The sequence below is a fragment of the Macaca mulatta genome, chromosome 16 (assembly GCF_049350105.2).
Source record: "Macaca mulatta isolate MMU2019108-1 chromosome 16, T2T-MMU8v2.0, whole genome shotgun sequence".
Classification (NCBI taxonomy): Eukaryota; Metazoa; Chordata; class Mammalia; order Primates; family Cercopithecidae; genus Macaca; species Macaca mulatta.
In genome coordinates, this window is record NC_133421.1 from 45,726,456 (window position 1) to 45,739,018 (window position 12,563).

The following is a 12,563-nucleotide window of genomic DNA, read 5'->3' on the forward strand; positions in this document are numbered from 1 at the left end:
CCCTCTGGTCCTTGCTTAAAGTCACTTCATCAAAGACAATGCCTCTGAATCTCCAGATGAGGTCAGGTGCCATATGATGATTTACCTATGCTTCCTTCTTGGGAAATATTACAATTACAATTAACTATTTACGCAATTAAACTAACTCCTCTGCTAGATTATAAGCTCCATTTTATGGCTGTAGCTACCTGTAACATCAGGCACAGTCTCCAAGCACAGTAACTCAAAAACTACATGATGAAGGGACAAAAGGAACAAAACCACAAACATCCCATCGCTGCTATAACAAAGGAAAAAAAAAAAAAGAAAGAAAAATTTTAATTTTCAAAAATAGGCCAGATTCGATGGCTCATGCCTGTAATTCCAGCATTCTGGGAGGCCAAGGCGGGCAGATGACGTAAGGTCAGAAGTTCAAAACAAGCCTGGCGAACATGGGGAAACCCCATCACTACGAAAAATACAAATCTTAGGCTGGGTACAGAGGCTCATACCTGTAATCGCAGCACTTTGGGAGGCCAAGGCAGGTGGATCACAAGGTCAAGAGATCGAGACCATCCTGGCCAACATGGTGAAACCCCATCTCTACAAAAAATACAAAAATTAGCTAGGTATGGTGGTGCATGCCTGTAGTCCCAGCTACTCGGAGGCTGAGGCAGGAGAATCACTTGAACCCAGGAGGCGGAGGCTGCAGTGAGGCAAGATCACACCACTGCACTCCAGACTGGGCGACAAAGAGAGACTCTGTCAAAAAAAAAACAAAACAAAACTCAATATTCATTTTTATATAATTTCGATGACACCATAATCTGATTCTTTTGGACAGCAATTAAGCAATAAGAATCGAGAAAAAATTCAATATAATTACTTCACTTCTAGAGAGCCAAAGCAAATAATGTAAGATATAGCATTTATAAATTACCTTTTTATCCTTTATATCATTTATATACTTTATCTTCAAGACACAAAAATATATGTACAAAGGTATTTTATATAACCACTTATAACCATAAAACTTTTATAAAAGTCTGGCTGGCTGCAGTGGCTCTCACTTGTAATCCCAGCACTTTGGGAGGCTGAGGCGGGTGGATCACTTGAGGTTAGGAGTTCAAGAACAGCCTAAGCAACATGGTAAAACCCCATCTCTACTAAAAATACAAAAAATTCGCTGGACGTATTTACTATTAGCAATTTAAATCCAACAATATATAAGAAGAATAGGCCAGTTGCGGTGGCCCACAGGGATTACGAAAGTAATCCCAGCACTTTCGGAGGCCAAAGAGGGAGGATCATTTGAGGTCAGGAGACCTGCCTGGCCAACATGGTGAAACCCTGTCTCCAAAAAAAAAAAACTAACTGAGCATGGTGGCACGTGCCTGTAATCCCACCTACTTGGGAGGCTGAGTGAGGAGAATCACTTGAACCCAAGAAGTGGAGGTTATAGTCAGCAGAGATTGCACCACTGTACCCATCTCCAAAAATAAAAATAAAAATAATAATAATAATAATAATAACACACCATGACATCAAATGGCATTTAGTATAACATTTGAAAATAAAACAATGAAATTTACATTAATATCTTTAAATATATAGCATTATCTCAATAGATACAGAAAAAGCTTTTGAGAAAACTCAAAATGCATTCATGACATAAAACCTCAGGAAGCGAGGGCTAGACCTTACTCAACTGTGTATTCTCCATGGCATGGCATGACTATTCCTCTTGGGATCTGTGACTGTAACTGTCTTTTCAATGGGAGTCATGTGGGCTTCTGTTGGCCTTGTCATATCTAAACAGTAATAAAACCTATATTTGAAAACAATCTGATAAAGTCCATCAATAAAATCCCTACAGCTGACTTATAATTAATGGTGTGACACTGAATGCTCCCCTCGAAGAATGAAACAAGATTAAGTCCATTCTGTAAGGGAAGAGAAGAAAAGGAATTACAACGGGAAAAAAGAGAGGAAACTGTGTTTTATGACAATCATTTATTAGAAAATCTAAGAAATCTACCTAAAAAACTAGTAGAATTAATAGGACTTAAGTAAGGTTGTAAGAAACAGGTCAATATACAAAAATTCAATTTCCAACCAAAAATTAGAAAATATTATAATACTTTATAATTGTTGAAAAATGTATTTAATATTTTAAAATACAAATAGCATCAAAAAAGGACCAAATACTTAAAAATAAAAATAATTTTAGGCCAGGTGTGGTGACTCATGCCTGTAATCCCAGCACTTTGGGAGGCTGAAGCAAGCAGATCATTTGAGGTCAGGAGTTGACCAGCCTAGCCAACATGGTGAAACCCATCTCTACTAAAATTATAAAAATTAGCTGGGCTTAGTGGTACATGCCTGTAATCCCAGCTGCTTGGGAGGCTGAGGCAGGAGAATTGTTTGAACCCAGGAGATGGAGTGAGCCAAGACTGTGCCACTGCACTCCATTTAGGCGACAGAGTGAGACTCCGTCTCAAAAAAAGGAAAAAAAAAAAAAAAGTAATTTTAAAAACAGACCAAAGGCTAAAAGCAACAAACAACCGCTCAGGCATAACAAAAAAGACCTAATAAATGGAGAGATATACTATACTAATGATTAAGACTCAATGGTTGTCAAGATGTCAGTTCTCCTTAAACTGATCAGCAGATTCAAGACAATTACAATCATGATTCCATCAGCCTTTTTTGGAGAAGAGAGAAAAGAGATTATTAAAATTGATATGGAAATGTGAAGGACGTAGAATATGCAGAACTTCGAAAAAGAAGAAAAAGGTTTAAGGACTTGCAATTCTGACTTCAAGACAATATCAAGTTACAAAATAATCAGAATATTCTAACAGAGCTAGACAGATTTCTGGAGCAGAAGGAAGATTTCTAAGAGATCCCACTTATGCAGCCACAGGATGTTCTCAAAGCAACCCACAAGAAAAGGAGACTCTTTTCAACAAATGGTGAAAAACAACTGGACAGCCATATGCAAAAAACTCAAACCTACAAAAATAACTGCAGATGCATCACAGAGCTAATATAAATTAGCGAAAGCAAAACCTTTAGAGGAAATCAAGGAAACTACCTTCAAGATGTCGAGGTTAGGCAAAAGTGTCTTAGCTCACAGCAAGCAGTAACTACAAAAGAAAACACTGATAAATTAAATTTATCAGATATAAATATTTCTGCTCATCAAAAAGTATAGTTAAAATAAATAGGTAAACCACACAGACTTGGGGAAAGTATTTACAAAACATTTATCTAACAAAGGATGAGTATTTAGGACATATAAACACCTTCTGCAACTCAAATAGATGAAAAAAAGAAAACAAAGAACACTAAAGGCTGAATGAACAAACTCATCACCAATGAGAGCACACAAATCGTCAACACACGAGCTAAAACGTGCTCAATATCACCAGTTCTCATGAAAATGTAAATTGAAACTACAATGATACCACTTCCGGTCAAGACGGCATGAATAAGGGGACCAGATTTAGCCTCCTTGTGTGAAATAATAAAAATCTAATAAAATGAATGAAACAACAACACTGAAGATACTGGACAAGTAACAAAAGACAGTGATCCCTGGAAGACAAAAACAAACGGGCTGCACGCGTGCCCAGCTTACTGCCTCCAGAGAGTTTCCAGGTCAGGGAGGAGGAACCCAGGCAGAGCATGTGGTCTCCCCAAGTTGAGGAAATGGAGCTGGAAGTCCAAGGAGGCCAAGGTGCCTAGAGCTCACAAGGGAGACCAGCACTGAGTAGAGAGTTGGAGAGAGAGAGAGAAATGAAGAGATCTACAAAGGCTCACCCTAGAACTTTTGGTTGAATGACAAATCAGCACTTGCAATGTAAAGGAGACATCCAAGGGCAAGGTGAGAAATCACCAAAAGAATTAGAGGTAATAGCATCCAGAACTGACATAAGAATATGAATGGTACCCGTACTCAAAATCCAAAAGGAAATGATGTGATGTAATTTATATCACATTGGAGATATGACATCGGAGTACTAGGAAAGAAAAGTCTTCAGAAGGAGGAAAAAATTAACCCTAAACATAGCCCTGGTCCAATCAAAGAAAACATAAAAGACCCAACAGAAAGAAACTGTTTTCAAGCAACTGTGGTTTTCAATACCACAGAACAAAGTCCACAAATATTTTTAAAAGGCAAACAAAACTAGAGAAACGAGAAAACAAGGTAAAATTCCCACTGGTTAAAAAGTCAATAAAAATTTATAAGACTTACACAGAAGCAGGAAATTACACCCCACAATGAAACAAAAAACAAACCAATTTTGAAATGAAACAGAAAATAGAATTAGTACACAAGTCCTTTAAAACAATTATGATGCTATTTCATGCGATCATAAGGCTAGAAGAAATAAACATATTAGGTAAAAATCTGAAATATTTTTAAAATTTGAACTTCTAAAGATGAAAAATTACAAAGTCTAAGATGAAAAGTACACTTTGAAATTTACAACACGTGAAACCAAACTTACTAACCTAAATGAAACACAGAAAAAAAAAACCACTAAAAAATGTAATACGTGATAATTGAAATAACTTCAAGAGGCCAAACATACTTGTAGCCAGAACCACAAAACATGAGATAATATAGAAAAAAAAAATCTTCAGAAATCATGGCCAAAAACTTTCACATGTTTGATGGAAATTATAAGCATATATAACATGGCACTCTATTAATCAACTATCAGTCACTAGAAACATGAAGATAAGTGGCTGAGTGCAGTGGCTCATGCCTGTAATCCCAGCACTTTGGGAGGCCGAGGTGGGAAAATCTCTTTAGGCCAGGAGTTTGAGACCAGTGTGGGCAACATTGCAGAACACTGTCTCTTTAAAAAAACAAAAACAAAAACAAAAAAAACACACACACACAAACACACACACATACACACGAAACATGGCCTGGCTCTGTGGCTCACACTTGCTGTAATCCCAGCACTTTGGGAGGCCAAGGCCAGCAGATTACCTGAGGTCAGGAGTTCGAGACCAGCCTGACCAACATGGACAAACCCTGTCTCTACTAAAAATACAAAATTAGATGGGCATGGTGGTACATGCCTGTAATCCCAGCTACCGGGGAAACTGAGGCAGGAGAATTGCTTGAACCAGGGAGACGGAGATTGTGGTGAGCCGAGATTGTGCCACTGCACTCCAGCCTGGGCAACAAGAGGGAAACTCCGTCTCAAAAAAAAAAAAACAAAAAAAACAAAAAACCACACACACAAAAATTAGCCACGGGTAGTGGCACACACCTGTGGTCCTTCCAGCTAAGGCAGGAGGAGGTTGAGGCCATAGTGAGCCATGATTGTGACACTGCACTCCAGCCCAGGCGATAGAGTAAAAGCCCATCTCTAAAAAATAAGGTAAACCATGACCAAAACAACTAAAATCAGAAATGAAAATTCTAATGCAGCCAAAGAAAAAGATCTTATTACACACTACAAAATCAAAAGAAAGTTGAAATCGTTATAATACTATCATGTAAAGTAGACAAAAATAAAAATTTTATCAGGAAAAAAGAGCATCATTTTATATACATTAAGGGTTTAATTCGTCAAGAGCACACGCAAATCCTAAACATTTATTTACCTATTAATAACAGGGCTTCAAAATAAATAAAGCAAAAATGGAAGAACTGTAAGAAGAAATGAAAGTCTACAATTATATTTTAAAATTTCAGCAAACCTCTCTATGTGATAGAACCAGGTCAGGCGTGGTGAATCACACCTGTTATCCCTGAACTTTGGGAGCCCGAGACAGGATTGCTTGAGCACAGGAGTTCAAGACCTACCTGAGCAACACAGGGAGACCCTGTCTCTACAAAAAGATTTTAAAAAACTAAGTGGGTGGGCCGGGCGTGTTGGCTCACACCTGTAGTCCCAGCACTTTGGGAGCCTGAGGCAGGCGGATCACCTGAGGTCAAGAATTTGAGTCCAGCATGGCCAAAATGGTGAAACCCCGTCTCTACTAAAAATACAAAAATTAGCTGGGCGTGGTGGCGTACAACAGTAATCCTAGCTACTCGGGAGGCTGAGGTAGGAGAATTGCTTGAACCCAGGAGGCGGAGGTTGCAGTGAGCAGAGATCGCGCCATTGCACTCCAGCCTGGGCGACAGAGCGAGATTCCATCTCAAAAAAAAAAAAAATTTTGCTAGGTGTGGTAGCATATGCCTGTAGACCCAGCTACTGGGGAGGCTGAGGTGGGAGGATCACTTGAGCCCAGGGGGTGGAGGCTCAGTGAGCTATGATTGTGCATGTCACTGCACTCCAGTCTAGGTGACAGAGCGACATCACGTTCAAAGAAAAGGAATGATAATAATAATAATAGGACCAGTAGACAGAGAATCAGTAAGGATACAGAAGCTTGAATAACACCATTAACCAAACTGACGTAACTATAGAATACTCCGCACAAACTACCAGAATACAAATTCTGTTCAAGTGCATTTGGAACACTTACAAGATATACTATATTCGAACCAGAAAAACAACTCCTGGTAAATTTAAAAGGTTTCAGGTCTTATCACGAGTTTTTTTCTTACCACTGTGTTATTAATTTAGAAATCAGTGACAGAAAAAAAAAATCAATAAGACAACCCCAATATTTGGAATCAAAACATACTTTTAAAACAACCAATGGGGACCAGGAGCAGTGGTTCATGCCTGTAATTCCAGCACTTTAGGAGGTCAAGGCAGGTGGATCATAAGGTCAGGAGTTCAAGACCAGTGTGGCCAAGATGGGGAAACCTCGTCTCTACTAAAAATACAAAAGTTAGCGGGGCATGGTAGCAGCCACCTGTAACCATAGCTACTCAGGAGGCTTAGGCAGAGAACTGCTTGAACCAGGGAGGTGGCGGTTGCAGTGAGCCAAGATTGCGCGGCTGCACTCCAGCCTGAGCGACAGAGCAAGAATCTGTCTCAAAATATAAAATTAATTAATTAATTAATTAAATAACATAACCAACGGGTTAAAAAAAGACAAAAATATCAAGTATTTTTAAGACGGTTAAAGCAGTAATTGAAAGAAAAATTCATACAATTACACGACTATATTAGAAAAGAAACAAATTAGTGATTTCATCTTTTCCTTAAGAAACTGGAAGAGCAAAAGAAAGAAAGATCGAGCAGAAGTCAATGAAACAGAAACAGAAAAATAGGGCACACTCAATGAAATCAAAGGTTAGACTTACACTTCTGGGAGGATGGAACGGACATACTTTTCCTTATTCCTCCCAGTAAGTACAAATTTAAAAAGTGAATATTATAAATGAAACGAATATTCTCTGAAAAGTGGAGAGAAGGCAAATTAGTTCAGGATCACAAGACACAAGGCACAGTATAGCAGTAAATTCCCTGGGTATTCTTCTTGACTAATGTATCCTACTCCTGAAATGCAAGAAGTGAGTACATCAGGAACACCGATGGGCACAGACCAAAACAATCCCCAACAGGGCCGGGCGCGGTGGCTCACGCCTATAATCCCAGCACTTCGGGAGGCCGAGGCGGGTGGATCACCTGAGGTCAGGAGTTGGAGGCCAGCCTGGCCAACATGGCAAAACCCCGTCTCCACTAAAAATAAAATTTAGCCGGGCGTGTTGGCCGGCGCCTATAATCCCAGCTGCTCCGGAGGCTGAGGCACGAGAACCGCTTGAACTCGTGAGGCGGAGGTTGCAGTGAGCAGAGATCGCGCCGCTGCACTCCAGTCTGGGTGATAGAGAGAGACTGTCTCCAAAAAAAAAAAAAAGCCCCAACAAAGGCCTTCTCTCTCCGGACCCAATTACCAGTAAAGTGGGATGTTCCCCAGAAAGAAAACTTTTGAAGAAGAACTGCTCTAATCCAGCATAACACCACAGAAAACCTAGCCCCACCCACACCAGCAATGATCGCATGGGAACCTAGATATCCACCCTCCTGAGACTGTCATGAAAACAACCCTAGATTCCCACCAGGTGGTGTCAGAAAAAATTAAGCAGGGCACTGGAACTTTCATTCCAAATGGCTAGTTAATGAGCATCCCCTCCCCACCCTGTCAGTGGAGAAACGTGGGGAAGCCTGGCCTTCACTACTATCTGCCAGTAATAGGGCATCCCTCCCTGTTCCCACTGGAGCGGTAGCAGAGAAGACCTAGGAGAGAGTCAGAACTTTCACCAGTAACAAATGAGGCCACATCCACCAGGGAGATCAGGTGGGAGCCACAACTCCCACCTCTGCAAAGAACTGAAAGGGAGGCCAGCCACGGTGGCTCACACCTGTAATCCCAGCACTTTGGGAGGCCGCGGCGGGAGGATCACGAGGTCAGGAGATGGAGACCATCCTGGCTAACACAGTGAAACCCCATCTCTACGAAAAATACAAAAAAATTAGCTGGGCGTGGCGGCGGGCGCCTGTAGTCCCAGCTACGCCAGAAGCTGAGGCAGGAGAAAGGCATGAACCCAGGAGGCGGAGCCTGCAGTGAGCCCAGATCGCGCCACTGCACTCCATGCTGGGTGACAGAGCGAGACTCCGTCTCAAAAAAAATTAAAAAAAAAAAGGGAACTAAAAGGGAATTTACTTCAAATATCAACATAGACAAGGTAGAGAACCTGAACTTCATCCCCAACCTGGCTTAACAAGGTGGCACCAACACTCTGCTCCTGTTAGATCAGTGTAAGAGAACACTAGTTAAAACAGTTGTTTAAGCCGCATAGTCTCATGAGAACACAAAAATGCGCAGGTTTCAATCAAAAGTTATTTGTGATACCAAAAAGATACCAAGAATTGGGAAGATTTCAAACTGAATGGAAAAAGGCAATAAACAAATGCAAACATTGATATATCTTGTATCTAATATCTCTCAGATACATCAGGATTAACTGAAACAAACCTTTTTTTTGTTTATTCGTGGTTGTTTTTTGTTTTTTGAGATGGAGTCTCGCTCTGCTGCCCAAGCTGGAGTGCACTGGCATTATCTCAGCTCATCTCCCAAGTTCAAGCCATTCTCCTGTCTCAGCCTCCTGAGTAGCAGGGATTACAGGTGCTGCCATCAAGTCTGGCTAATTTTTGTGTTTTTAGTAGAGGCGGGGTTTTGCCATGTTGGCCAGGCTGGCTTCAAACCCTGACCCCAGGTGATTAACCCATCTTGGCCTCCCAAAAAAAATGTTTCGGCCGGACACGGTGGCTCATGCCTGTAATCCCATCACTTTGGGAGGCTGAGGTGGGTGAATTACCTCAGGTCAGGAGTTTGAGAACAGCCTAACTAACATGGACAGACACCGTCTCTACTAAAATTAGCTGGTGTGGTGGCGCATGCCTGTAATCCCAGCTACTTAGGAGGCTGAGGCAGGAGAATCCCTTGAACCTGGGAGGCGGAGGTTGCGGTAAGCCAAGATCGCGCCATTGCACTTCAGCCTGGGCAACGAGAGCAAAACTTTGTCTCAAAAAAAAGAAGTAAAACAATTTCAGTGGAACAAATATCCAAACAATATCAACGAACTAAAATAAACAGATACAAAACACAATAAAGAAAAATGGTTTTGTCATAGTGAATTGGGGTAGAAAAAAAAATACAAGAAAAATGGAATTCCAAAAATGTTCAAGTAACCCAAAAGAAAGCAGGAAAAAGAACAATCAAAAAACAAAAACTTAAACGAGGCATGGTGGCTGAAGCCTGTAATTCTAGCACTTTGGGAGGCCATGGTGGGTGAATCATCTAAGGCCAGGAATTCAAGACCAGCCTGGCCAACGTGGTGAAACCCCATCTCTGCTAAAAATATAAAAATTAGCTGGGCGTGGTGGCACATGCCTGTAATCCCAGCTACTTGGGAGACTGAGGCACAAGAACTGCTTGAACCCGGGAGGCAGAGGTTGCAGTAGGCCAAGATTGAGCCACTACCCTCCAGCCTAGGCAATAGTAACACTTTGTCCCCGCCCCCACCCCCCCAAAAAAAGGGACTCTGACAACATCTGTAACTATGTAAATGACCCAAATACCTAAATACAGCAAATAAAAGACAAAAACTGGCCAGGTGCAGTGGCTCATGACCATAATCCCAGCACTTGGGGAGGCCGAGGAGAGCAGATCATTTGAGGTTCGGTGTTCGAGACCAGCCTGGCCAACATGGTGCAAATCTGTCTCTACTAAAAATACAAAAAAAAAAAAAAAAATTTAGCCAGGCGTGGTGGTAGGCACCTGTAATCGCTACTCTGGAGGCTGAGGCAGGAGAATCATTTGAACCCACTAGGTGGAGGTTGTAGTGAGCCAAGATCATACCACGGCACTCTACCCTGAGTCACAGAGCGACACTCTGTCTCAAAAAATAAAAGACAAAGATTGACAAACTGGATTTTAAAAACTAACCTAAAGCCAAGCATGGTGGCTCACGCCTGTAATGCCAGCACTTTGGGAGGCCATGACAGGAGGGTCTCTTGAGCCCAGGAGTTCAAGACCAGGCTGGGCAACATAACAAGACCTTGTCCCTACAAATAATAAAAAAATTAGTAAGGTGTGATGGTGCACATGTGTGGTCCCAATTACTTGGGAGGCTGAAGTGGGGGAATTGTTTGAGCCCAGGAGGTCCAGGCTGCAGTAAACCACGATTGTGCCACTGCAGTCCAGCCTGGGTGACAGAGCAAGACCATGTCTCAAAAAAAAAAAAAAAAGGCCAGGCGCAGTGGCTCACACCTGTAATCCCAGCACTTTGGGAGGCTGAGGAAAGCAGATCACGAGGTCAAGTGTTTGAGACCAGCTTGGTCAACATAGTGAAACCCCATCTCTATTAAAAATATAAAAAAAAAACCAGGCATGGTGGCGTACACCTGTAATCCCAGCTACTCAGGAGGCTGAGGCAGGAGAATCACTTCAACCCAGGAGGCAGAGGTTGCAGTGAACCAAGATGATGCCATTGCTCTCCAGCCCAGGTGACGGTGCAAGATTCCATCTCAAAAAAAAAAAAAAAAAAAAGAAAAAGAAATAAAACATAGCCTAACACTATTTTGTGTACAAGAAATTTACTTTGAATATAACAATCTAAGCAGGTTGAAAGCAAAGAAAAAATTTAAAACGTATATGATGCAAACATTAATTAAAGAAATGCTAGATGACAATATCAGAAACAGTATACTTCAGAGCAAACAAAAAGTACTAGAGACTAAGAAGGAAATTATTTATTGAGAGAAGGGTCAATCCACCAAAAGGACATAACATTCCTGAATGTGTATGCACCAAAAAACAGGACTACAAAATATGTGAAAGAAAACCTGATGGAACAGAATGGAGAAATGCATAAATCCACTAGAAAGACTTCAGTATTTCCCTGTAACAACTGTTAAAACTACACATATATTCACAGCAAGAATATTTAATTCAACCCCATGAACTAACTGCATCCATGGATATTAACAGAACATTGCACCCACCAAGAGTAGAATACTTTTTTTTTTCAGACAGTCTCACTCTGTTGCTCAGGCTGGAGTACAGTGGTGCGATCTCAGCTCACTGCAACCTCTGCTTCCTGGGTTCAAGCAATTCTCCCGCCTCAACCTCCCAAGTAGCTGAGACTACAGGCATGTGCCACCATGCCCGGCTAATGTTTGTATTTTTTTAAGTAGAGATGGGGAGACTCCGTATCAAAAAAAGAAAAAGAAAATAGCCAAAAGTGATGAACAGCAGATATATAAAGGTATTAGTTTGCTTGTCGCAGCAGCACATATACCAAAATTGAATCAATACAGAGAAGATTAGCATGTTCCCTGCACAGTGATGACATGCAAATTCTTAAAGTGTTCTGTATTTTTTTTTTAAGATACCAAATAAGCACCTGAAAAGATGGTCAATATCATTAGCCACTAAGTAAATACATATTAAAAACACAATGAGGCATGTGTAGTGGCCTGTAATCCCAGCACTTTAGGAGACCAGTCTGGAGCATGGCTTGAGCTCAGAAGTTCAAAATCGGCCTGAGCAACATAGCAAGACCCCATCTCCTCAGAAACCTATTTTAAAAACACTGGCTGGGTATAGTGGCACACACCCATAGTCCCAGCTACTCAGAGGGTTAAGGTGGTAATGAGCCATGATCACAACATTGCCCTTCAAAGCCTAGGTAACAGAGCAAGACCCTGTCTCAAAAATAATAATAATAATACACACAGTGAGATCACTACCCACCTATCAAAATTACTAAATAAAGACCTATGTTCACATGAAAACCTGTGTAATTTTTTTTTTTTTTTTTTTTTTTTGAGACAGAGTCTCGCTCTGTCGCCCAGGCTGGAGTGCAGTGGCGCGATCTCGGCTCACTGCAAGCTCCGCCTCCCGGGCTCTCGCCATTCCCCTGGCTCAACCTCCAGAGTAGCCGGGACTACAGGCGCCCACAACCGCGCCCGGCTAATTTTTTGTATTTTTAGTAGAGACGGGGTTTCACTGTGGTCTCGATCTCCTGACCTTGTGATCCGCCCGCCTCGGCCTCCCAAAGTGCTGGGATTACAGGCGTGAGCCACCGCGCCCGGCTGTAACAGTTTTATTCACAATAACCTACAAGTGGAAATAACTGAGATTATCTTTCA

General features: G+C 41.5%; 1 non-coding gene across 1 annotated transcript; it reads left to right on the forward strand.

Moving 5' to 3' along the window:
- Positions 1 to 11,685: 11,685 nt before the first annotated feature.
- LOC114673245 (U6 spliceosomal RNA) lies at positions 11,686 to 11,792 on the forward strand. The gene has a single exon (XR_003723974.1). It is a non-coding gene; the product is annotated as a U6 spliceosomal RNA (small nuclear RNA).
- Positions 11,793 to 12,563: the final 771 nt, after the last annotated feature.